This window comes from Adiantum capillus-veneris, chromosome 21 (assembly GCF_014529385.1).
Source record: "Adiantum capillus-veneris isolate H3 chromosome 21, ASM1452938v2, whole genome shotgun sequence".
In the NCBI taxonomy this organism is placed as follows: Eukaryota; Viridiplantae; Streptophyta; class Polypodiopsida; order Polypodiales; family Pteridaceae; genus Adiantum; species Adiantum capillus-veneris.
Genome location: NC_140951.1, coordinates 4,037,620 through 4,064,458, shown reverse-complemented (window position 1 = coordinate 4,064,458; position 26,839 = coordinate 4,037,620).

The following is a 26,839-nucleotide window of genomic DNA, read 5'->3' as shown; positions in this document are numbered from 1 at the left end:
CATCCCATCTTCCAAACCACTTCTTTATGTCTTGTATCCATCCCGTGCTCAAGATCTTGCTTTTATGTGTCTTTTGAACTTTTTTGCTTGCTTCCCATGCAATTGTAGGAAGCAGATGTGAAGGGTTTTGACGCATCTTTATTATGTGCTCCACAACACTTTCCATGCCTATAAGCTCAATTGAAAGAGATCCAAACTCAAGAAGTAGGAGCATATATGGTGTTTGTGTCTTAACTTGGAGAAAGTTTGTAAGAAAACGCTTCTGAACATTTTCAAACTCTTTCCAAGTAGACTTTGAGATGCTTCCATCCTACACCTTATCTTCGTAAAGAAGAATCGATGTCACCAATGTGTAAAATAGGTACTTCTTGAGAACCCAACACTTGATGCTTCCCGCAGTGCACATATTCTCAAATGCATAATATGCTCTCTTTCCAACTTCCAAATGACGCATAGCATATTCATGCCACTTGTGATTAGCCGAAACCTCAAGGCCAAGGTACTTAAAGCTCTCAACAACTTCAAGTGTGTCGTTCTTATACACAATGTATGGCTTCTTCTTATGGTTGGTTTTTACAAGCAAAACCTTTGTTTTGGATTCATTCACAATCAGTTCACTATGCAAACAAAAGTTCTCAAGAACAACCATAAGCTTTTGTGCATCCTCTAAAGTGTGTGTTAGAAGCACTACATCGGCATACAACAAAAGCATGATTATTGCAGTGCCTTTCAACTGACTTTCCTCCATGATAACACAAAGAGTGACAAGATAATGAATGGTGCTTTGGCGCCGACAAAAACCCGCTTGTCTTTTTTTGCACGCTTGCCATTCTCTTTAGCACAATTACCATATATGTATGGAAATGTCTTTTATAATTGTCTTTGTCCATAGTTGCATCAAGCTTTATCAAGGACTTTCGAGCATCTTGACATTCTTTATCAAACCACTTTTTGTGTGTGATCTATCTTTGTTGATACCATGGACATGCTTTATGGCGAAACATTATTCAATACAAAAACAAATAACTTTCCTGAAAGCTTCCCATTTAGTTTCCAATGGTGCATCATGTTGAATCTTTGTCATCCATAACTTTTGCTCAACCATTTCAATGTACATTGATGTCCGTTTGAAATCCATACATAATGATAATTTCTCTTTTCTTTGGTTGAGATTATCATGCTTAGTTGTTTCTCCACATGCAAGTTCAATACATAAGGTCCGATGGTATGATTCCGGGATCCATTGGCCAAGCGTAAAATTATTTATGCAATACATGATTGCTTCAAAGAGTAGCATATAATCAATCACACTATCCCCATTATGTTTTCTACATGTAAATCCATTGGTTCCACTCCACAAAGATACACCATTGGCAATGAGTATACCCGTGCTATTGTACATGTGTAAAAGTAAATTTCCATAGTGATCCAACTCTTTTTCATTTATTGAAGGACGATCATACAAGTGAATTTTCTCCAACTACCTTGAAATATATGGCATATCAAATTGTTGAGTATCATGTTACAATGTTTTTGTGCAAGCATTCATATCTCCAAAGAAACCTTTGCCTTTAAAATAAGCAATGTTCTCCTCTAAATAAAAAAACGGATGATTTCTATCCACGCAAGCATAAAATTGTATCAGAATGGAATCATAGCGAGCGAATCTTGCATTTTTTTTTTTGGAGATAAGCAATGGGGGGTAGGGTGGTACAATAGCAATTTAAAATGAAATCGTATCACCCTGATCTTGCGAAAGAGGATAGAGATAAAGGAGATGGCGGGTGGGGTGGTAGAGCAAACAGTTTCACACCAAACGTGTTTCGTTTTCATTAGCTCATCAGTGGTGTAAACAAAAGGGAGGATATGGAGGAGGTATAAATAGTGAAGTGTGGTGTGGCTCAAAAAACTGTAGTGGTACCCAAAGGGAAGTGTGGTGTGGCTACAAAAAACTGTAGTGGTACCATATTTTGAAGAGGGAGAGGCTATCTTAAAGACAGGTGATGGCTCATCTTAAGTGGGTACTTAGAAAAAAAAAGGGGAGGGGGGGGAATGGATAGTTATTAGGGCATTTAAAGGAGTGGATAAAATTGTACAAGAAAGGGACTAGTCAACAAATGTACTTGACTTAGCTTAGGGAATGGGTGGAGTTTAGAGGGGTTGCATATATACATGAGGCCGAAGTTAGCTGAGGTGAGGTTTGGTCGAGTAAGGGCGGAATTTTATGGGGGGGAGAGAGGGGGGGGGGGGGGGGAAGTGGGTTTTTTTTTGAGCGGGAAAAGTAGAAGTGTCTTTAGAAAGAAGGGTTCCAAGATTGGGCGCATTCATCCAACATATCAAAGGTCTAGGCAGGTGCGCGAGGTCCGTGTTGGTTTTAAGCAGATTAGTGAGGGGTTGGTTAATGGAACGAGATAAGTTTAGATGGTGGATTTGAGGTGAGAAGAGAATCTTGATGATGGTAGGAGAAGGTTTGGTTATGAACAATTTTTGAAGGAGAGAGGGTCTTAGATCTTAGGACAGGTAGAGAAAGCAAGCTTTTAACAGGGGAGAGGGATATCCTTTTGCTCTAAGCTTAGCATAAAAGAGGTTACGTATAGAGATAAAGCCTGAAAGAGAGCTTTCCCTGATAATGTACCTCTTAAGCTCTGAGAGAATAAAAGCAATTTTTTGGTGAGTAGGGTGCCAAGATTGCCAAGGGATATAATTGTAGGAGTTTAGGTTTTTTTGGTGACAATGGGTATCAAGGATCACAGAAGTGAAAAAAGAGGGTCCTTTGAAAAAATGGATGTCCAAAATAAAAGATTCTTGAGATGAGAGTGAAAGAGAAATTTTGATATGTTCTTGGAGTGGGTGTCCATATTTTTGGAGGAGCTTGCTTAAACTAGAGCGAGAACCGTTCCAAATTCCAAAGGCATCATCTATAAATCGCTTGAAGTAGAGAAGGGAAGGGGAAGATATGAGATCCATGCCTTCTTCCAAAAAGCAAAGGAAAAGACAAGCATACACAATTGGAAAATTTGACCCCATGGCGATGCCTTTAATTTGGTGTCAAAACACTCCATTGAAAGAGAGATAATGGTGGTTGAGGATAAGAGAGGCTAAGGACAAGATGAAGTTGACTTTAGGGGGAGGAAAAAACCTCTGGATGGAACTTTTAATGGCAAAGAGGCCTTCGCGGATGGGGATACTCGGGTAGAGAGATTCAACATCAAAGGTGAAGAGGATAATATTAGGAGGAAAATACGTAGAAGCTAAGTCTAAAACAAGAGAGTGAGAGTCTTTAAGGTGCTGTGTTTTAGACAAGAGAATGGGGTATAGTTGTGTATAGAGCCACTTAGAGGCGTTCTCCAAGATGTAACCTTTGTAAGAGGAGATAGGTTGGCCTACGAGGATGGGTTTGTGGATCTTAGGTAAAAGGAAGAACGGGCACGGCTTGGGGTTTTCAAGTGAGGAGGAGAGGATAAACACTTTTTCGTTGTAGGGAAGAAGAGAGTAATTGGTGACGATGGAGGAAAGGAGGGATTGCACAAAGGGTAGAGGAGTTGTGGAGATTTTGGAGTAAGTGAGGGGGTCCATAAGGTGACGGAAAGCTTCATTATAGTACCAAGACTTAGAAAGGATAACAGGTCCTAGATTTTTATCCGCTGGTTTGATAATGATGTTGCGATCATTTCTTAAGGATAAGATGGAATTCATTAAGAGAGGTTTGGAGTGAAAAGGAGGAAGAGAGGATAGAAGGGGTTTTAGAAGAGAAGAGATAAGACTAAAGGTTTGGTTAAGAGTTGTGGAGGGAGAAGGAGGATTCCAAAGAGGATTCGGGATAGAAAAAAGAGAGAGAGGAAGAGAGGGTTCTTTATTAAACAACATTTTAAGTTGCAAACCTCTTTCTAAATTAGAGTAAGCTTGAAGAATAGAGGATGGGGGGGGTGGGGGAGAGGGGGGAATAAAATTGAGCCCAAGGCCGACAAGCCTTTGTTCGGAGGGAGAGAGAGAAGGATTAGAAAGGTTATGGAAAGAGAGGTTGGTAACCTTGTGCTCAAGGGAAAACATGGTAATTTTGCTAAGAGTCAAAATCTTAAAAAGGTAGGGGTTAGTGAGGGGTAGCCAAAATTTACAACGTTTTCTTCCTATGTAGGGGGGATGGACAAGAAGAGGGAACAAACATGGAGGAGGGGTCCAAATATGCGGAAAGAGAGGGGCACGAGAAAAGAGCAAATGGACCCAAGTGGTAGGGTGCTCTTTCCCTACTTCTCTCTCCTCCATTGCAAGTTTTTTGAAGCTTTAGGTAGGCTATACTTAGGATGCACATGCTTGGGTTGCGGTGCGGATGAGTTGAGGGGGTAATGGGGAGTTTTGAGTAAAGTGGGTAAGGGGGTGATGCTTGATGAGGAAGGAGAAGAGCATGACTTTTTTGGAGAGATTAACATGGGAGGATTGAAGGCGGGGGTAGTATTGCAAGGGTGGCCTAATGGGGGAGAAAGCTTGGGATTTTTAAAGCGTTGATAGATGAAATTTTCATGGGAAGATTTATTTAAAGGGAGAGGCTTCTTGAAAGGTTGCCGAGTGTTATGCGAGACAACTTTTGGAGGAGAGGGCTTGTAGTAGGTTGCGTGGGATTGGTTAGAAAGCTTCTTTCAGGAGGATAAAAGAAGATTTTTCATTTGGGTGGTAACTTCGTGAAGTACCAATTCACCCACTGTCTCTTCCTTGGGTAGAGACTCTATCTCTTCCAAGATGGAAGATTGGGACCTCTTCCTAGCATTGTGTGCCACTAAGCTTAATGAAGAGGCTAAATGAGCTTGGAGTATCTCATTTTGACGATGTGTATCAAATTCATTTAGAGAGGTTTGTTTCCAAAGAGAAAGTTGATTCTCCCAAGTGGTGGGTAGCACCCTCGGGAAAGAAATGGGCGCAAGTTTTTTGGTAAGGTCTGAAAGCCTCTCTTCCACTAGATCGCGGTACTCATCAAAGGTTTTCTAGAGGTTATTGACAAGTAAATCTTGGGCTTGGATGTAAGCTTTAGTGCAATCTAATTGGAATTGGATATTGAGAGCGTTAAGCTTGGCGCTTAAGAGTGCTTGAGCTTGAGAGTCCTCCAAGGTGAGACGAGGAGGCTTTATACAAAGGCTATGCGGGGCTTTTTGAACGGAGTGAAGATTTTGCAAATGAGAAAGATGTGATTTGGCTTTGCTAAGCTTATGATTGAGGGCTCTAAACTCCAACAAGGAGAGGGAAATAATTTTATTGAATTCCAAGGGCTTTTCTATTTGGGGTAGAATGGGAGAGGGAACAACCGTATGGGAGAAAGAACTTGCGGAGAGAGAACCAAAAGAGGAGGGGAAGGCAAGGGGAGGACTTGTGAAGAGGCCGCCTTGAGAGGTGTTGGGGAAAACTCCACCATGCATGTTTTGTGGAGAGTACGTAAGGCCGGGATGATGTGAGAGAGAGGGGTTAGCGATGCCGACGTTTTTTGTTACGGGAAGGGAGAGTTGATCAAGATCTTCCAATGGAAGGTTAGCGGTGAGGCCGAAGATTTCTTCCGAGCTAAAAAGGGTCTTTTTCGAGGCGGTAGGAAGAGATGACGTTGGAGAGGGTAGTTTGATGAGGTTAGCCGCCGAGGTAAAGCCGGGAAAGGTAGATTTACCCTTAGAAAGGGTGTTGGGTTTGAAGGGATTTACAATGGTCGGGGACGCGGAAGTGGGCGTTAGGAGATTTGTGGTGTGGGTCGCCATATTGGAGGTAGGGGTGGCCGAAAAGGAGGGAGCCGGAAGCGAAGGAGCCGAAAGTGATGTATTGGAATTACCCCCTATTGTCATAGGGGTAGGATTTGATCCCGACACTGATGTCGAAGCAGGGGAAGGAGTCGCCATAAGGAGGAAAGGCTTGGTAGGGAGATTTCCTTGTTACGGGTGTGAGATTGGAGTGTGCGGGTGGGAACGCGACCCCGTTTAAGGGAGCTCAAAGAAAGCTGGGTTGTCGGTTATTGAGATGCGGAAAGATCTTGCTTGCTAGTGGGAACGCGACCTTGCTTAGGGCGCTCAACAAAAAGCGGGATGACCTTGCTTAAGGTTGCATGCGGGACGACATCTCAGGGGTGCGGGAGAAACAGTTGGAGATGACCGCGCAGGTGCGACAAAAACCGCTGGGATGACAGCGCCTTTAGAAACTGCCATTCCCGTCCGCAGTTTAGTGCTACGGTGGAGCAGTTCTAGACAGCAGGCCTTTGCACCGAGACAGCAAGCCCTTGCAGCTCGAGACAGCAGGCCCTTGCACCGTGGAAGCTCGCAGCTCGAGACAGTAGGCCTTTGCACCATGGAAGCTCGCACCGTGGAGGTGAGTAGCACGAGAGCTCGCAGCTACACCAAGGAGACGAGTAGTAGCAAGAGAATCCACGAACCAGCGGCTATGAGAGCCATAGCTGCACCTAGATATATTAGAACCGTGGCAGTCGAAGTGCAGGGATGTTGAGAAGCCGGAGGCAGACGCCAAGATAATGGAAGTGCTGGGATGCTGAGAACCCGGAGACAAACGCCGAGAGCAGGGATGCTGAGAGGCCGGAGGCAAACGCCGAGAGCAACGACTGGTACAGACGTTGATATGGTCGGTGTGTTGTCGAGGAGGGTGCGACTGCTGCAGCGTAGAGTTGTCGAGGAGGTGGTTGCGACCTGCGCCGCGTAGAGGTGCCGACCCCTGAGGGGTATGTGCTGCGACGTCAAGGATGCATTAAAGGTGCTAGCGTGAGGTGGGAGATGCGTGAGCTGAGGGCGAATTGTGAGTAGAGGCTAGCCATGGGGGAGAAACTGCACAGAGTGAAGGGGGATAAGGAGAATAGGTGGCGAGCAGTTGGAATATGGTGAGCAACAAGGGGCATGAGTCACCCGCTTGGGAGCTCAGGGTGGGTTTCGAGCTTGGGGGAGGAACTCGAGGTTTATTTAAACAAATGTTTTTTTGAGAGTTTGTAAAGTGTCATGGCTTTAAGCAGTCAAGGTCCTTCTAAATAAGCAAAGCCTAGGGAACGGCTTATTATGCAGGGCTTATTAAAAAAAGCTTTGTTTTGAAAATTGGTGAAGTTGCATGGCTTTAAGCAGTCAGAGCTCTCTTAAATACACAAAGCCCAGGGAAAGGCTTAATATAAAGGGTTAAGGACATCTATTGAGATGTGTTCCCGCCGGTGAAATAAGAGGGGGGCGAGAACCAAGGGGAGGATAAGAGAAATGCAAGTGCTACGCTGAACATCATAGAGGAATAATGGAAGTTCCTCTAGAACAAAATTGTATCAGAATGGAATCATAGCGAGCGAATCTTGCATTTTTTTTTTTGAGATAAGCAATGGGGGGTAGGGTGGTACAACATCAATTTCAAATGAAATCGTATCACCCTGATCTTGCGAAAGAGGATAGAGATAAAGGAGATGGGGGGTGGGATGGTAGAGCAAACAGTTTCACACCAAACGCGTTTCGCTTTCATTAGCTCATTAGTGGTGTAAACAAAATGGAGGATATGGAGGGGGTATAAATAGTGAAGTGTGGTGTGGCTTAAAAAACTGTAGTGGTACCCATAGGGAAGTGTGGTGTGGCTCCAAAAAACTGTAGTGGTACCATATTTTGAAGAGGGAGAGGCTATCTTAAAGACAGGTGATGGCTCATCTTAAGTGGGTACTTGCAAACAAAAGGGGGGGGGGGGACAGTTATTAGGGCATTTAAAGGAGTGGATAAAATTGTACAAGAAAGGGACTAATCAACAAATGTACTTGACTTAGCCTAGGGAATGGGTGGACTTTAGAGGGGTTGCATATATACATGAGGCCGAAGTTAGCTGAGGTGAGGTTTGGTCGAATAAGGGCGGAATTTTATGGGGGGGAGAGAGGAGGGGGGGGGGGGGGGGTAAGTGGGGTTTTTTTTTTAGCGGGAAAAGTAGAAGTGTTTTTAGAAAGAAGGGTTCCGAGATTGGGCGCATTCATCCAACATATCCAAGGTCTAGGCAGGTGCACGAGGTCCGTGTTGGTTTTAAGCAGATTAGTGAGGGGTTGGTTAATGGAACGAGATAAGTTTAGATGGCGGATTTGAGGTGAGAAGGGAATCTTGATGATGGTAGGAGAAGGTTTGGTTATGAACAATTTTTGAAGGAGAGAGGGTCTTAGATCGTAGGACAGGTAGAGAAAGCAAGCTTTTAACAGGGGAGAGGAATATCCTTTTGCTCTAAGCCTAGCATAAAAGAGGTTACGTATAGAGATAAAGCCTGAAAGAGAGCTTTCCCTGATAATGTACCTCTTAAGCTCTGAGAGAATAAAAGAAATTTTTTGGTGAGTAGGGTGCCAAGATTGCCAAGGGATATAATTGTAGGAGTTAAGGTTTTTTTTGTGACAATGGGTATCAAGGATCCCATAAGTGAAAAAAGAGGGTCTTTTGAAAAACTGGATGTCCAAAATAAAAGATTCTTGAGATGAGATTGAAAGAGAAATTCTGATATGTTCTTGGAGTGGGTGTCCATATTTTTGGAGGAGCTTGCTTAAGCTAGAGCGAGGACCGTTCCAAATTCCAAAGGCATCATCTATAAATCGCTTGAAGTAGAGAAGGGAAGGGGAAGATATGAGATCCATGCCTTCTTCCAAAAAGCAAAGGAAAAGACAAGCATACACAACTGCAAAATTTGACCCCATGGTGGTTCCTTTAATTTGGTGCCAAAACACTCCATTGAAAGAGAGATAATGGTGGTTGAGGATAAGAGAGGCTAAGGACAAGATGAAGTTGACTTTAGGGGGAGATCATTCAATCTATGTGGCTGTCTGAGGTGCCTATCTTTCAGATGTTGCTAGCAGTCTCTCTATTATAGATGGCCAGAGCACTTTTTACTCTCTTGATTCTTAAGGAGAAGTGTTTTCCTTTGGTAGTTTTTTTTTCAATGTTCTAGTCTGCCTTGTGAATCAGTTTTTGTTGTTTTGCCTAGGGGCCCCTTTGTATCACTTCTTTGTACTTGCCGTGTATTTTCAAGTAAATAGGATGCGTATACATACATACGTATATACGTGCGTGTGCGTGTATAAATGAATGAATGAATAAATAAATAATATGTAGTACAGATTCTATTTACTACGAACTATCCACAACTTGAACAAAAAATTCAAAAAGTGTTGAGAAATTTCCATGTATAAATCTTGGCTCTTGATGCTCATTGTCGGACCCGACAAGGGCTCTGAGTGTAATCGTACACAATTTTTGGATCCTCCCATATGTTAGTCATGAAAATGTAAGGATACAACCCACACAGTCAATACTAGGCAATTAAAGGTAGGCAAGTGAGCCAAACAGCTTGTGTGCTTTGGAGGTTGATTGAGAACTTTGTTCGATAGAGATTCGCACTTCTAAAAGGTAAACTTGTCCAATTCATTGACTGAACGAGCTTAAAATCTAGAGCTTGATGGCTCTATAGGAAGCCAATGAGAGAGAGAGAGAGAGAGAGAGAGAGAGAGAGAGAGAGAGAGAGAGAGAGATTTTATAATCATTCTCGAAGGTCAAATATAACCTATCGGACCAAAGTTGATGATCCACTCTCAATGCTCCAAAATTGTGGTGATAAGAGTCGCAATGGAGATTCCACATTGTTGTTGGGAGAGGAAAGTGTGTGGGTCTAAGTCATGGTGAGGGAAGCAAGTTCGGATGTGACCAAAAGCTGAGCACGAGAGAGAGAGAGAGAGAGAGAGAGAGAGAGAGAGAGAGAGAGAGAGGGAGGAGGGATCCCTCTCACCATGACATCAAGTGAGTTTTTTACCTAAATTAATTTTTTGGGATGCTTGGACTAAAACAAAGCTATATTTAAACAAATATAAGTACCATCTCTCTCTCTCTCTCTCTCTCTCTCTCTCTCTCTCTCTCTCACGTGTGCAAAGTACGTGGATGGAGGGCAAGAGAAGAAGAAGAGAATTTTAACGTCGTAGGAAACCATCCCCAAGAGAATTACTCATGTTTTTTTTTTAAAAACGCTTTGCGTTTAGAACATACATTGTGAACATCTACGGACATCTCTCTCTCACTCTCTCTCCCCCCTTTAGAGAGAGAGAGAGAGAGAGAGAGAGAGAGAGAGAGAGAGAGAGAGAGATTTTATTATCGTTCTCGGAGGTCAAATATGACCTATGAGACCAAAGTTACATTTGATGCAGTGTAGATAAGTGATTCTTGATGCTCCAAAATTGTGGTGATGAGAGTCCCAATGGAGAGCCCATACTGCGGCTAGAAGCGGAAAGGTCATGGTTGAAAATGTGAAGGAAGCAAGTTCGGATGTGACTAAAAGCTAAGTACTCTAGTTGTGTGTGGTACTGAGACTCTCGTACTTGCAGTGAGCATAATATGAAAACTCTAGTAGTGTGTGTACTCAGACTCTCATACTTGCAATGAGCATAATATGCACACTCGATTTGACTCTTCTCCATTGCTCCAACGTTCTATCTCGCATCGAAGGAAGTGGGAGCTAAGCCGACCTGCGATAGTGTGTATCGTCAACAAGGGGATAGGCTCAAGGATATAAGGGTGAGTGTGGTATTCTGTTTCAGCAAAGAACATGGTTTTGTTGTTGGGGGCGATATGGGTGGTGTAATATATGAAGCCCGACCCACCAGATTTCTCCCAAGCCGTAATACATTGGCATTGTAGAAAAGTTTCATTCACTTGGGAGTCTATTTAGGCATCATGTAGCAAGTGTAATGCATCCCATCTTCCAAACCACTTCTTTATGTCTTGCATCCATCCCGTGCTCAAGATCTTGCTTTTATGTGTCTTTTGAACTTTTTTGCTTGCTTCCCATGCAATTGTAGGAAGCAGATGTGAAGGGTTTTGACGCATCTTTATTATGTGCTCCACAACACTTTCCATGCCTATAAGCTCAATTGAAAGAGATCCAAACTCAAGAAGTAGGAGCATATATGGTGTTTGTGTCTTAACTTGGAGAAAGTTTGTAAGAAAACGCTTCTGGACATTTTCAAACTCTTTCCAAGTAGACTTTGAGATGCTCCCATCCTACACCTTATCTTCGTAAAGAAGAATCGATGTCACAAATGTGTAAAATAGGTACTTCTTGAGAACCCAACACTTGATGCTTCCCGCAGTGCACATATTCTCAAATGCATAATATGCTCTCTTTCCAACTTCCAAATGACGCATAGCATATTCATGCCACTTGTGATTAGCCGAAACCTCAAGGCCAAGGTACTTAAAGCTCTCAACAACTTCAAGTGTGTCGTTCTTATACACAATGTATGGCTTCTTCTTATGGTTGGTTTTTACAAGCAAAACCTTTGTTTTGGATTCATTCACAATCAGTTCACTATGCAAACAAAAGTTCTCAAGAACAACCATAAGCTTTTGTGCATCCTCTAAAGTGTGTGTTAGAAGCACTACATCGGCATACAACAAAAGCATGATTATCGCAGTGCCTTTCAACTGACTTTCCTCCACGAGAACAACAAGAGTGACAAGATAATGAATGGTGCTTTGGCGTCGACAAAAACCCGCTTGTCTTTTTTTGCACGCTTGTCATTCTCTTTAGCACAATTACCTTATATGTATGGAAATTTCTTTTCTAATTGTCTTTGTCCATAGTTGCATCAAGCTTTATCTTTGTCCATAGTTGCATCAAGCTTTATCGAGGACTTTCGAGCATCTTGACATTCTTTATCAAACCACTTTTTGTGTGTGATCTATCTTTGTTGATACCATGGACATGCTTTATAGCAAAACATTATTCAATACAAAAACAAATAACTTTCTTGAAAGCTTCCCATTTAGTTTCCAATGGTGCATCATGTTGAATCTTTGTCATCCATAACTTTTGCTCAACCATTTCAATGTACATTGATGTCCGTTTGAAATCCATACATAATGATAATTTCTCTTTTCTTTGGTTGAGATTATCATGCTTAGTTGTTTCTCCACATGCAAGTTCAATACATAAGGTCCGATGGTATGATTCCGGGATCCATTGGCCAAGAGTAAAATTCTTTATGCAATACATGATGGCTTCAAAGAGTAGCATATAATCAATCACACTATCCGCATTATGTTTTCTACATGTAAATCCATTGGTTCCACTCCACAAAGATACACCATTGGCAATGAGTATACCCGTGCTATTGTACATGTGTAAAAGTAAATTTCCATAGTGATCCAACTCTTTTTCATTTATTGAGGGACGATCATACAAGTGAATTTTCTCCAACTACCTTGAAATATATGGCATATCAAATTGTTGAGTATCATGTTACAATGTTTTTGTGCAAGCATTCATATCTCCAAAGAAACCTTTGCCTTTAAATAAGCAATGTCCTCCTCTAAATAAAAAAACGGATGATTTCTATCCATGCAAGCATAAAAAGGAAAATCATGATGAGGAATGTAGCAACCGGCTACAAAAATGGGTGCTCCTTTTGGTGTTATAATTTTCAGCTATACATAACGTTTTTGCTTATCATCTTTTACAATTGATACAAAATCTTCCAACCCTTTCTTAACCATACATGCTACTCTTACTTATCCTCTTTGTTGCTTGAGATTCTTTGACCACATCAATGAATATACATTGTAATCCTCCAACCCGTTAATCCTTTGTGTATCATGCTCCCAAGTTTCAACAAGAAGTACAACATTGGCTTTGCTTGTTAGTTCATCTATGCCAACTCCTGCATTCCATAGGTATCCATTGCAATTTCAAAAGCATACTTTCAATGGTAACTCGGCCTCATAGGTTGCGCATTCCTATTTGCTCGATGAACTTGCCTCCTCCTTAGACATATTTTCTTCAAGAGAGATCTCCTTGTTTCTCTTATTTCTCTCGTCATATGCCTTGCGGCACATATTTTGTTGCTTAATAGTGCGATCTTCACATACAAAACATTTTGTATCCTTCAAAAAGATCCAACTATTATCAATGATAATCTTTCATTTGGTCTCATCCGGCATGGTGCATACAACTGGCCATTCTCCCGAGCGAGAAGCTCCTTGGTTACCCACTCTATGTGCTTCTTAAACCATAACTCCTGATATGCCAAAGTGGGTTTTGAAATAGTCTTCGATAACAATGGCAAGAGAAGGAGGTGTCTCTAACTTCTCTTCGGAAATTCCACGAATAACAATGTTCTTGGAGCGTTGCTCTCGTTCCTTCAACTCCTCTACATCCACACTCTCAACATTTGTTGTTTGAGCCATAGCTTGCATGAGGGAGGAATTAAAAACCACATTGTTATCACCACATACATCAACCCAAGACTTGTTTGTGCATACATTTTTCATGTCGCATACATCTGGGCTCATGGTGTCAAATTTCTCCTCTTTCAATACATGGTCATGCTCTACTTTGTTCATGAGCTCCTTCAAAGCATTCAAGTCCACAAGAGAGAGCGTTTATATTTCTCTTCAAGTTGCATCAAACGTGTTGTTTGAATCTCAAGTGTCCTCTTGAGATTCTTATTCTCAACCACAAGAACCCTTAGCGTGCCATTCTCCATTGCAAGTGTCCATAAGTCTTTACCTTGTTTTTTTACAATCTCTTGCAACAATACTAAATATGCCACAATCATGTCTTTTGATGTCACTGGTTGAGTGGTTGTGTTGCTATCTCCACACTTAGGAGATTCAATCATTTTCTACAATGGTTGTGGACCTTATTGAAGAAGAATCCTTGCGAGTGCCGGAAGATATTGTATGTAAGATAAGAATATTATCCCATTATCATCTCACACTCTAGCTATATCCTATAGCTAGTGTAATTCCAACATATATATTTCCTATGTATTTTTCATATTTTTTCATGTTTCTTTTTTATAGCTACCAAGAAGGTATCAAATCTTAGTGGGACACTAGCACCTATTTTAATCCATTATTGAAAGGATGATTACAAAACTTTTTCAAGGAGCAAGGGCATAATTTCATAGTGCATGAGGTGTCCATTGGAATAAAATGGAAGTCTAGGCTATAAGGGGACAACAAGTAGAATTTTGCTGCCAAAAAGATACCCTGTTTTGATGATTTTTTAACACATAGTTTCCATCCAAATTGGAAAATGCATATAGAATGAAGGTCGTAGCCCATGAGATGATTCTTTTCTCTTTTTTTATTTTTTAATTTGGATCCACGGTTGAGGAGATATTCTCAAAATAGTGAACCCCAGTATGTCCACATTACCTAAGGATAAACCATTTCAAACGTTGTCGGCTCATGTTTACATTGGGTCCTCTTTTTCTTGTGTAATCCTTGGGGGTTCACTTCACCTATAAAAGGGGACCCCTTTTTCCTTGAGAATCATTCAATAGAGGATGAGAGGATTAACATCTAATCATACTTAGCCATAAACATAAACCCAAGTCCTACACTTGCTTCTTGAGAAAGATTGCCAATCTTGTCACCATTCCATGGAAGATAAACTCTAATCAAAGAAGGACTTGAATTTTGGTGCATCAATCAAGGCTGGAATTCTTCCTCTCCTTCTCTCTCCATCAAATTGGTGAATCGCTCCCGAAGGGTTTATCAAACAAGGTGTGTTTTGATTTGTGATTTTGTTAGTTTCTTGATGTTTTTCTTTTCATCTCTAGCTCAACCCTTACCTCTATCTCTATCTCCAAATATATTCCCTAACTTAGCTATTATCCTTCTAATTCTACATCCACCCTTACCTTTATCTCTACTTCTACTTCTATCTCTATCTCTATCTCTATCTCCATCTCTTGTGTGTCTTGATTGTTGAAGGCATTCAAGCTATAACACTTCAACAAAGCTATGATTAACCTTCTTGGGGAGCTATACTAATGCACAAGGTAAGTAGCCATATCTTTACACTCTCACAAATATCTCTCAGTCTTAGAAGCTCATTCTCTCTACGAATTCTAGGCTCTCTTTGCTACAAGTACATCTCTCTCCGTAGTATTCTTATTGCCTACGGGCAAGAATAAGGATTGGGAGGGAAGATTCTCTTCTTTTCACCTCTCACGTCTATCTTTTGCACATTCTAAAAATATCCTAGATGAGTAATTAACAGGATGTTAATTTCTTTTGCTTCCACTCCGTGTGATCTATTACAACTAACATATGGATTAGCCGTAAAATACACTTTCAACAATGTATAGTGTTTCTCTTTGGCCAGAAATGCCTAATGAAATAATTTGTTTGTAGGATCCCATCATACTACCCTTCTAGACTATTACTTTTCTTTTGATATAAGTGTAGTATATTCTATGAGCCAAGAGGATTTTTGCACACAATTAATCCCAATCACTAGACAAAACATATAAATCATAGTAAGCACAATATTATAATTCCAAAGAACACTTCGTAGCTTGTTTGGTTGGCAAAAGGTTGAATGCCATTAACTTGTCTATTTACCCTTTCATCCTACCCATGATAAGATATGACCAAAGCCTTGACGTTTTCATGTTTGTGTTGTTTTGGTTTTCTCTTTTGTGTCCTTTCTTTGTGTATGTGAGTGCAAGAGAGAGAGAGAGAGAGAGAGAGAGAGAGAGAGAGAGAGAGCGTGGGGATTCTTTGATTGCACTCCCCACCAAACTCTAGACTTCATGGAATCTATGGCATAACTCTTTTATATAGTTTTTGGAGTTGCCTAACAAATTGTCACAGCAAGAGGCCTGGTGCCTTGTTGGCAAGACCACAAACTTCTTGACAATATTGGTGAAAATCATTCTTCAAGGTGGAAGAGGAACCCTGCCACGATGGACCAACTATGTAACTTGCCAAGTTACATGTCGGCTCCATATGCTAACTATACAAGTTTGGGGCAAGGCTATACGTCAAAAGGTGGTGCTTTGGGAGCAAGGGTATCTCGTTGAGTTATCAGCATGGTAGATGCCACGCTAGGGGGAGGACTTCAAAAAGTGGTATGCTTGATCATGCGTACAACCACCAACAGCCTCTAAAGATGGAGTGTTGAAGTAGTAGAAAGGATTTTTGTGCTTGCATGTATCAGTAAAAAGTGTATGAAAAAGTTGCAGAAAAGACTTTGAAGAAATGGAACTCAAGGCAATCGAGGAAGAAAGGACCCAAGAGGAAAATCACGTTCAAGTGAAGTCACCAACTTTAAGATTATTTTTTCTCAAAAGCCACCATTTTAGTCAAAGTGATTGTAACTATTTCATCCCTATTTATTGACATCCCATGCAATCTCATGTAAACTCTTAATTATTTGAGTAGATAGCCTTAGGACAACATCAAGAAGCTTTGGATTATTTTCTCTAAATTTTTTTCATAGAGTCCTAACTAGGTATTGGGAATATTTATAATCCCTGGGTTGCTCAAGTATGAACCCTAATTCTTATTATGTTACATTCTTCTTTTGACTCATTTTGAGGGTTCCAAAGTTACAGAGCTAGACACATCACAAACTTGAGATTTTTGTGAGAACCAAGGGGCTCCATAGCTTCCCTATCCTCTCAAGAGCTTCTAGCTATTCAAATTCCTTAGTTTACTTCCTTGTTCTATGGATTGACATTTTAGTTGACTTGTTGCAAACGTTATATTATGGTGGCCACACAATTCATTATCGTCTTTCTCAATGATATCCTCGCTTGTAGGGCTACCAAAGAGGAGCATTTAGTACATCATTGACTTATGAGGTCAATGGAAACTCTACATCTAGAGAGTGAGTGTCATTTCTTTCAGATGAAGCGCACTACCTTGGTCATGTTCTTTCAACAATATCAATGGAAGAACTCCAAGTTTACCTACGATCGACAAGTTTCTACTGTTAAGGACTATGCAAAATTTGTTGTTCTCATGATGAAAAATTGAGAGGCAAAGGCAAGGATTTCTTTTGAGGAGAAGATCACCATCATTGGAGTTTTGAAAAGAAGCTTTAGCATTCTACACTTACATATTTTGAGTGGAACCCCTGAGATGATGCTCAACTATAATATCACAAAGGTCAATATAATGATGTACAAATGCTCTCATTAAAATGACAAAGTTTAACACTCTTTTGTTCCCAAAGATACAAAGTGATTTTTTGGCCTCCTTAAAAGGTATACATGAGCATGGTGAGGTGTACTCCAAGGTGTGGAGCTCATGTTGAAACGAGAGATCCTTCTCATTCCAATGTTGGTAGTGCTTCTAGTTCCTCTCCACTCAAAGCTCTCCTCTACCAGGTGTTGAATTGAGTTGATAGATAAATGTTTCCATTACAGATGAGTACATCTACTCCATAAGGAAAAGTTTGTGTATTGATGGACCCAAACATTCAGCACCAAATATTATATAAATCTCATGACATTCCAAGTACATGGCATCCAAGCATAAGGAAGACTTATGCAATTTTATTGGCCAAATTTACATAGACATGATCAAAACTTTATCTATGATCAACTCTATGCATAAGGTGCCTACTCTTAGAAGCATGTGGAAAGCTTGCTCACTTTGACTCTATAGCTAATCTCACTATAAACAAGGCATTATGACATGTCCATCACAAGTTGGTATTGTCATTTGTGACATTATTTTATGTTTTATAGAACCAACCATGTCTAAGTAGTATAGCTTAGGTACGACCAAGCATGTGAATGAAAATTCACTCATTAAGTGTTAATGGTCAAGTATTTGACTCCACACTTGTTCTATCAATGAAAGCCATTCTAAGCTATCAAGTGGCAATACATAAGAATTCAACAAGCTCAAGATTCTTGGCTCTAATTTAACTTTATTGATCTGCTTACAATCACTAATGGTAGCAAGGATGCATATGATGGTCCAAATATCCTGCGTGATTTAAGTAGTATCACTTTGTATGTGGGTGATCTTAGAGTCACGTACAACACAAGCAAAGCCAACAATGGGTTTTTAGTTGCCAAGACAAGACCAAGGGTGCTTGGGGAAGACAAGACAAAGGGTTCTTTTGAGTTTTTATGTTTACTAGTGTTTCTAATCAAATTATATTTTGTAGGTCAAGGTGGAACAGTAAATGTGAGTCAAGTATGCCAGTGTTGCACAACTTGCATCCTTACTTCTACCTATTTTTTGGAAATTTATTTGAGGTAGGTACATAATATTTCTTCTTTTCTATGGTAAGTGTATTTTACAACCTTTTTGTTTTGTAATCTACTCTACAAGTGAGATGTGATTTCTTAATGACTCCTTTCACTCAGCTCTTGTATGTAAGTAACAAGGTCATGCATAGCTACAGGGTAACATTTATGGGAAGGATTAGTAGACAATATCATGTACCTCCTCTAAATTTTTTTCTTGATCGTGGTAATTTTACTTGTGATGTAGTTAAGTCCACTCGAGGTATTATAAGGTCATTAGTGGTCAATTCTCTCAAGACAATCACTTGGCTACAAGGTAGGGATTGTTCTTTGGTACATGTTGTCAGTCACATGGTGTACAACATGGCCTGGGAACTCAAGGAATCCAGTTTAGCCAATGTGGATCAAGTTCATGAAAATCCCTCTCACTCATGTTGTTGAGTGTTTCAAGTTACCTCCACACACAAGTACTTCTCGTACTTGAAAAATGTCATGTTTACTACCATCACTACATGAGACATGTTCCACATGTGGACATTATGAATCTTTGGGACTAACACTAGCGGATTTTTCTTAACTATGTGTCATGGCAAAGTCTCTACATGCATGTCAAATATGTTATTAGATAATTTAAGCCATGAGGTATCCAAATCAGTTTTAGTGGGCCAAAAAGTTTCATCGAATATTTAGTAAGACTTGTACACGTAACAAGGTACTGCAAACAACATTAGTGGATCATGGTTGTTTATGTTTTTTAGAATGCATTTATTCATACTATTATGCACATAGAAAATGCTACCATATGTCAATGAAAATGTTTTATTGTTTTGACCTAGATGTGCTTTATGTTCACATTCTATCATGGTTCCAACTTTTTAGCATGTTTGATAATTTTTCTGTATAGTATATTATGAATTGCTATGATTCAAGGTGGGAACTGTTTAGTTTCTTTTAAAATAGCTATTGAAACATCTATTCCCTCAAGTTTCATGTATGCTATGAGCATAAGCTAAGCCAATTGCATAGGCAAGCACCAAACACTCCAATTGTGGAAATAGAGGTCATTAGAGGTTGTTCCTCACACCCAATAACAAGGAACAGATGTTTAACTTCTACACCACAAGGATATGAGGATGTGAGGCATCCTAAGGATGTATGCAAGCAAAGAAAATCACTTTATAGGTTGAAGAAAACACCTAGAGCTTGGCATGAAAGGATTGCAACCTATTTGATCCATCTGGCTAAAAATCACTCTTTAGTATCATAATTTGGTTGTTGGTAAAAATCCTGAGGCTAAAGTTAAGCAAGTAAAAGAGTCTCTTTAATCAAGAGTTTTACATGAAAGAATTGAGAGTCATGGGCTATATCTTGGCCATGGAAATAAAATTGGCCATATCATTGTTTGTGGTATGCATGCAACTTGTGGGCCCTTTTATAGGACGGTTGTCAATTCCATTTTCTAAATCTTTAAAAAATTCCCATTCCATAAGGTAATCAAAATCAAAAACCTCAAAATACATCCCTACCCCTCAATAAGGAAGAATGTGCACCCACAACATAAACCCACACTATTTTCTCACACTTGTCCATCACAAAAGAGACAAGAGACATCTACATATGCATATAAAATATTGTTTGACAATAATATATATGATGAGACTTAGTACACTATGAGTTTTAGTTGGTGTTTTGGGATGTATGACGTTATTGGATAAGTGCTTGTGGTATGGTGGCATAAAAGAAGACCTTAACACTTGTATAATTTAATAAAAAGATAATGCATATGCAATTTTTGATCAAACAAGGTGTATTAAAATGATCCATGTAGAATTTTTACTATGAAATCAACATTCTTAAAGGTGTACAACCAAGCATTGCAAAAACATTTATTGATATCCCAAAAAAGCAATGTAAGTTTCCTCAAGGGCATGCCTTTGTATCTTCTTCACAAAGGGAATAATAAAAAGCACAAAACATAGTACATCTTTGATCTCGCATTGGTGCTAGGGCAAGTTTGATGTCGTGAAAATGCATTGAACAAGTTGTCAAGACCCAAGATGGGTTGGTGAATGAACATATGATTGTTTTTGCTAAGACCAAGAGCTTGCAAGAAGACAAAGTATATTTGCTTTCACCCTAGATATGGACTCTTCTTTTTTGCATGTTTAGTAAAGTCCAAACAAGAAACAAATAGGCTCTCTTGCAACACAAACTTGGTACTTTGCTAATTTGTCCAACATCCCCGTGCGACTCTAGTTTGAAAACTTCATGGAAGTACTCTACTCTACAAATCTCTTCCACAAGCCTCCCATTCACTTTAAGGGAGAATTTGATCCTCTTTTCCACCTCAAAAGATATTGTACTGCAATATTTCACCCTTAAACTATTAAATGTTATTGATTGACCACCATCATTTAATGTTGTAGAGGAGCTCCCAACATGACTAGAGTGTAGAGTTGTGGTGGGAAAGTGATAGTATCCCCCCCTTCCCTTCGGTGCTAGATCTACTCTATATTTTCCTTCTCTAAAATACCTTACCTTGGCTATGACAAGATCCGTGCATGTTTGTAGAGGGCATGCATTTGGCCACAACCCAACCTAGATGAGAACCTCATAAAGATCTCGAACTTGCTATAATGCTTTGGGAAACATTTTTGTGTGATGTGTTGCACTCTTGCTAGGTTATAGCAACTCCATATCCACATCTCAAAGTATTTCACCATAGAAATCCAAAAACATTTCTGCATCTAGGCGCACCGCATGATAAACTTCATCTTTATCCTCCACAAGACGCATGTGTTGACCCCAAGATGGTATAGAATCTCCATGTTTTGTTTCAACTGTCTTCAAAAAGCAGTCCTTCAAGGTCCAAAACAAGCACTCTTTTGATATTCTTGACAGCAAGTGGCAGGTGACAAGGAGGCGATTCTGTTGTAGAAATACATGTTAACAAGGACAATACTTTGAGGGCGATGAATCCAATGCAACCATACCAATCACTACCAAGGGATTAACTGTGAAGGGAATCCTTTGTGGTGGCGTTGGGATTAGCATTGTGACTAAAAATTGATGGGAAACTATGGGAAGACCTCACCTTGGGACCACAACCATAGTAGTAAAGATGGCCAAAGGGTCTATTGTTAAACCTATTGAGATGCTAGAAGATCTCAAGATCAAGTTCTTTGGACATAAAATAAAAAATACCTTCATTGTTATGGATTTCTCCAAGCACACTATGGCATCTGAGATGATCTTAGGACGTCCTTTCATGAGGGAAGCAAAAATGGTGCATGACTGGTCTAAAAACCATGTCTACTTGTAGTTCCAAGATTCTGTCATTCGAGTGGATCTTGTAAAACTAGTCGAGCACATCCTCTAGGAAACACATTTATAAATGATCATAGATCTGACACCACAGTTCACTCGGCCCCATTGAAGTATTGTTACACATGTAAAATGGACACTGATGTTGGGGAAGATTCTCCTTATATATGAATGTTCTATCAGGGATGACTGAGTCTGACAATGTGGATTGGTTCCACTTAGCAGCAACTATAGACACTTGGGGAAACAGGGGGACAACCTGGGTAACACCTGAGGGGGATGAAATACCACCGCTTGTACCCTTAAATATGATAGAAGCAATGCACATAGCTTCTAATGACCTATAAGATGAAGGCTTGAGTGGCATTAGAACCAGTAGCATTTCACAAGACTATAGCCCACATGATTTGGGGCCAGAATCATCAATTGAAATTGACTCTAAGGACGAAGAGTCTGAGTTAAATCTTAGTGAAAATGTGGGGACAAACCATTCAAGGCCCAGTGGTACCCTAGATGACAATCTATCCAAGGGAGCAGAAGACACAAGTAGCGATTCATCTAGTGACTCTTCACTAGAGATCGGCCGTAATAAAAAATTAGACAAGAAGAGTAAGAGATATAAGAGGCGACGATATCGAGGAAATGTGCGTGCTAGAATAAATGAAAAGAAATCTATCGCAGAATGACTTAATTATATAGGGGCATGTGATGCTCATCGAAAGTTGGTAGATAACTGGGGTGAATACCTTCAAAGTGTTATGTGGTGTAGTCCACAACCCATTGACATCACACAACTAGAGGCTACAAAGAAGCCAAAGTTGAGCCGTACCATAAGGAGACGACAAAATTGAGAGTTAGCTCAACAACAAAAGGAATTGAAAGTGAAATCATAGGCCACAAAACAATAGGACCCAACACACTTACACCTTGCACTGAACATTTCAAATCCTACACCACAGAGGAACGTAAGGTTGTGTATACAAAGGCTCAAAGAAAATCTATCAATGGAAGCAATGGAGTTTATGACGGTCTAACGATAATTATGGAAATAGAGTTAGCAGACCCAGGAGAAGAGTCCAAACCTATTTTCATTGCCCAAGATCTGACAGAGACTGAGGAGTGTGTACTTAAAGAACTTCTCAAGGAATCCATGGATATATTTGCTTGGACATATCATGATATGAAAGGTGTTCCACCTTCCATGGTGCAACACACAATCCCCATGAATAGCATGGCTAAACCAATTCAGCAACGACCCTACCCAATGAATCCTAAATATGCAAAGAGTGTTTAAGAAGAGATTAAAATCTTGTGAAATACGGATTTATATACCCTATTGAGCACTCATAATGGGTTTCTCCAATAGTGATTGTGCCAAAAATGAATGGGAAACTCAGAGTGTGCATGGATCTCAAGAAGGCCAATGCTGCTACTAGGAGGGACCATTACCCCTTGCCATATTCAGAACATGTGCTTGAAAGAGTTGCAGGAAAGAAAGCTTATAGCTTTTTAGATATTACTCTGGATACAATCAAATCACAATTGCACTAGAGGACCAAGCTAAAATAGCTTTTATAACCGAATTTGGAGTGTTCGCATTTTGTGTTATGGCTTTTGGCTTAACCAATGCCCCTGCTACCTTTCAAAGATTAATAAACATTGCTTTTAGAGAATATTTGAAAGAGTTGCAGGAAAGGAAGCTTATATATTTTTAGATGGGTACTCTGGATACAATCAAATCACAATTGCACTAGAGGACCAAGCTAAAATAGCTTTTATAATCAAATTTGGAGTGTTCACATTTTGTGTTATGGCTTTTGGCTTAACCAATGCCTCTACTACCTTTCAAAGATTAATAAACACTACTTTTAGAGACTATTTGAGGGAATTTTGTGAAGCTTTCTTAGATGACTTTTGTGTTTATTCCTCTTGGAAAGAATATCTATCATGTTTACAAAAAGTGTTTGAGAAGTGCAGATTGTATTGCATCTCCTTAAACCCTTTCAAATGCCAATTTTGGGTTAAACATGGAGTCATTTTAGGACATATAGTGTCCAAAAATGCGATTTCCACATATGAGAGCAAAATTAAAGCCATTGCTAAATTGCCACCACCTACTAACTAGTGAGGCGGTCCGGGGTGGGCAACAAGAAGAGCAACCTCTAGACACCCTTCAAGGATCCCGTGCTGCTCAATGGGGCTGGGGCACAACACAACACAAACCAAAACAACAAACCCACAGCCAAATCCCAACTACACAAGGGGCACCACCTAGTTTAAGAGCGAACTAGGACGCAAAAGAGGAGAATCGTTAGAGAAACCCACAAACAAGCAAGGAATTTACACTAACCCTAACACCAATGGAACACTCTCACACACTAAAACACGAGAGAGAGAGAGAGAGAGAGAGAGAGAGAGAGAGAGAGAGAGAGAGAGAGAGAGAGAGAGAGAGAGAGAGAGAGAGAGAGAGATAGTGCTCGGGCTGCTTTGAAACGTATCGGCAATGATCAAGCAAACACAACTATATATTTAAGAAAGAGAGAGAAAGGGGGAGGGGGTGCAACACATCACAAGAAAAGCCACCCCAATCACTGTTTTAAAGCCAGGGGAGTCCTCTCCACCCTGTCGCCCTCTTACAGTATGTGGGATTTATGGCTAGATTGATGACAACACCAGAGACAAGCTATCAAGAACTTAGCAAAAAACACCAAGACACTTACGCATCATTGTTGTCCATTACTTCACGTTGGAAGGGAGACAAAATATCCAAGATTATTCCAAATCCACCCTCCTTGATTCAGCAAATGTTGGGCTTACACTAGTAGGAGAAATGATAGATTTTCTACTCTCAATTGAATGATCACTCTCTCTCTTACAATGGCATAGAGTTCCCTTGCTAATCCCCTATTACAACAAATGCACATGCATAAGACAATGAGCTTCCACTCAAGAGCTCCTTCTAGAGAGGTTGAGCTTGGCTTCTCAAGCTATAGCATAGTGCTCTTGCTTATGGCTCCCCTTTTGTGCTAGCTACACCCTCCTTTTATAGCAATTTTGAAGGCTAGGGTTACTCCTCTAACCATGGTTGGGTTAGATTTTCAGCAATTTATCTAATTTCTTTTCCTTGGAATTATCAAGAAGTTGGTGGGGAAAGAGAGAGGAGAGAAATGGAGGTGATAGGACTTTTCATAGTGGGTTAGTGTTAGTAGAGTTAGTATTAATTTACAAATGGAATTGGATATTTACAATGGGAGTATCCATGTAGGATACAAATAAGGAAGAAAAACTCTTAAGAGGTAAGAAAAGGTGGATTTCTTACAAGGTTGATGCTCCAAGTGTCTTGAGTAGGGCCAATTTTGACGCTTGTTGACGGTCCACTAGCTTTGACGGTACATTTTTTTCTCCACTCTTGACCTTCCTTGAGAGACAAGGTAATTGAAGCTGAGTAATCAACCACCATGATGCTGTCTTTTAAGAGAAGAGGCTGAATTTTGTGGTTTTTTTGATAGATATGGGTAAATTGGAGGAGGAAAAATGAGACTAGGTGGTCAATTTTGGAATGGAATTGTGTGTGGGAGGTATGAGTTCACCATGGTTTCTCTTATTCTTCAAGGTTGAGAAGAAGGTGAGTAGGGTGCAGAGAGGAGGGGTGAGAGTGGTGGGGATGATGAGTGGAGAAGTGTGTGTGAAAGAGGAAAATGATAAAGTGGAAGAGAGAGTGTGGCTGCATAACATGGGAAAATTGGGGTCCACTAATAAAATCATAGCTCACAGCTCATAGCTCAAAAAAATATGAAAAAATTTGAGGCAAAAGTTCAGCCCACGAGCTACAACTTTTGTTTGTATCACCTTTTCAAATTCGGAGAGCAAGTGAACTTTAAAAATTCAGCAAAACCGACCGTTTTTTTCCACTGCACAAGGTCCTTGTGGGGTCCTTCTTTGGATGATTCTTTTGAATACCTCCAAGAGTGAGCTCTCCATAGTGCATGTATGCATGCCACCTACCCTTGACCTTATTTGGTAGGTCTATAATTGAAGATATTATTGAGATCATGATATAAGTGAATAGTACAACTAAGAAAATCAAATATTGAGGGGTCTAAAAAATATGTACATGTCAAATATAAATAATATAAGTGGAAAAAATATAAAGGGGTCAAAAGAAATCTCTCTCATTATGAGGCTACCATAAAAAGATAAATATTTTTGGTGTTCTAATTTTTTAGAAAAAAAAAAACAAAATAGATGTAGGAAGGGAAAAATCACAATAGTGAAAAAATATACACATAAATAAAACTAGTTTTTTTGGATTTTTGTTGGGGTGGAGTTACACCAAATATAAGAGAAGCTTACATGAAAATATTTCTATATGGAATAAAGAGTATGAAAAATGGTAAGAAAAATTGTGGTAATGGTGAGGCAATGTACAGAGCATAAATAGCACACACCTAGGTAGAAATATTTAAATAAATACCAAAATAATTATGAAAAAATCTTTTATTTAGGCTCTATATACAAAGAAATATTTACATACTCATGGGCCATAATATACTTATATTTTTTATATTTTTTTATTTTTTTGGCTCAACTAGCCCAATGACTAGCTAATTGAGGGTTTTTTATTTCAGTAAGGAGATATAGGAAAAGTCCCCTAACTCACACGCACTTATATATTGTGAAAGGGTGAGGGTAACCACAGTGTTTGAGTGATTTGATAGGGTGAGGTAGCTTACTATGGCCACTATGGAAAGCCAAAAAACGGCTATCACTATAAAGGAGTTCAAAGGTTCATGGGCCATGTTGGTTATTACCGACGGTTTATTTTAAACTTTGCCAAGATAGCGCGTTCTTTGTACAAGCTTCTTATTGAGTTCCACTGGACCGCGGAGTGTGACCATGCTTATTAGTCATTGAAAAAGGCCTTGACTAGCACTCCTATTCTATGAGTGCCCGATTGGAATTTAATTTTCCATGTGCATATTGATGCATCGAACTTTGCTATTGGGTGTGTTCTAGCTCAACCAGGAGAACATAAACTGGAATCCCCATTAGCTTTGCAAGTCGTCAATTAAATGATGCTGAGAGAAACTACACCACTACAGAGCGAGAAGGTTTAGCTATGATTTATGGAGTAAATAAATTCCACTACTACCTTCTTGCCAACAAGTTTGTTTTCTATGTGGATCATCAAGCTTTGTTGTATCTAGTAAATAAACCTTGTTCCACGAGAAGAATTACACGATGGTTGTTAATTCTCCTTGAGTTTGTTTATTGTTGTGGTGAGACCTGGTAAAAGACATGTCATGGCGGATCATTTGTCTCGCATACCTAATGGTGAAGCCCCTACTGGAGTCAATGATGAATTTCCAGATACTTCCTTATTTCTAGTCGGAACCATTCCTGAATGGAGTGAAAAGATTGTGAACTTTCTAGTTAATGGTTTTCCACCCAAAGAGCTTCGTAAGGACATAGCTGGAAAACTGTTAAAAGAATGTGAAAACCTTACTC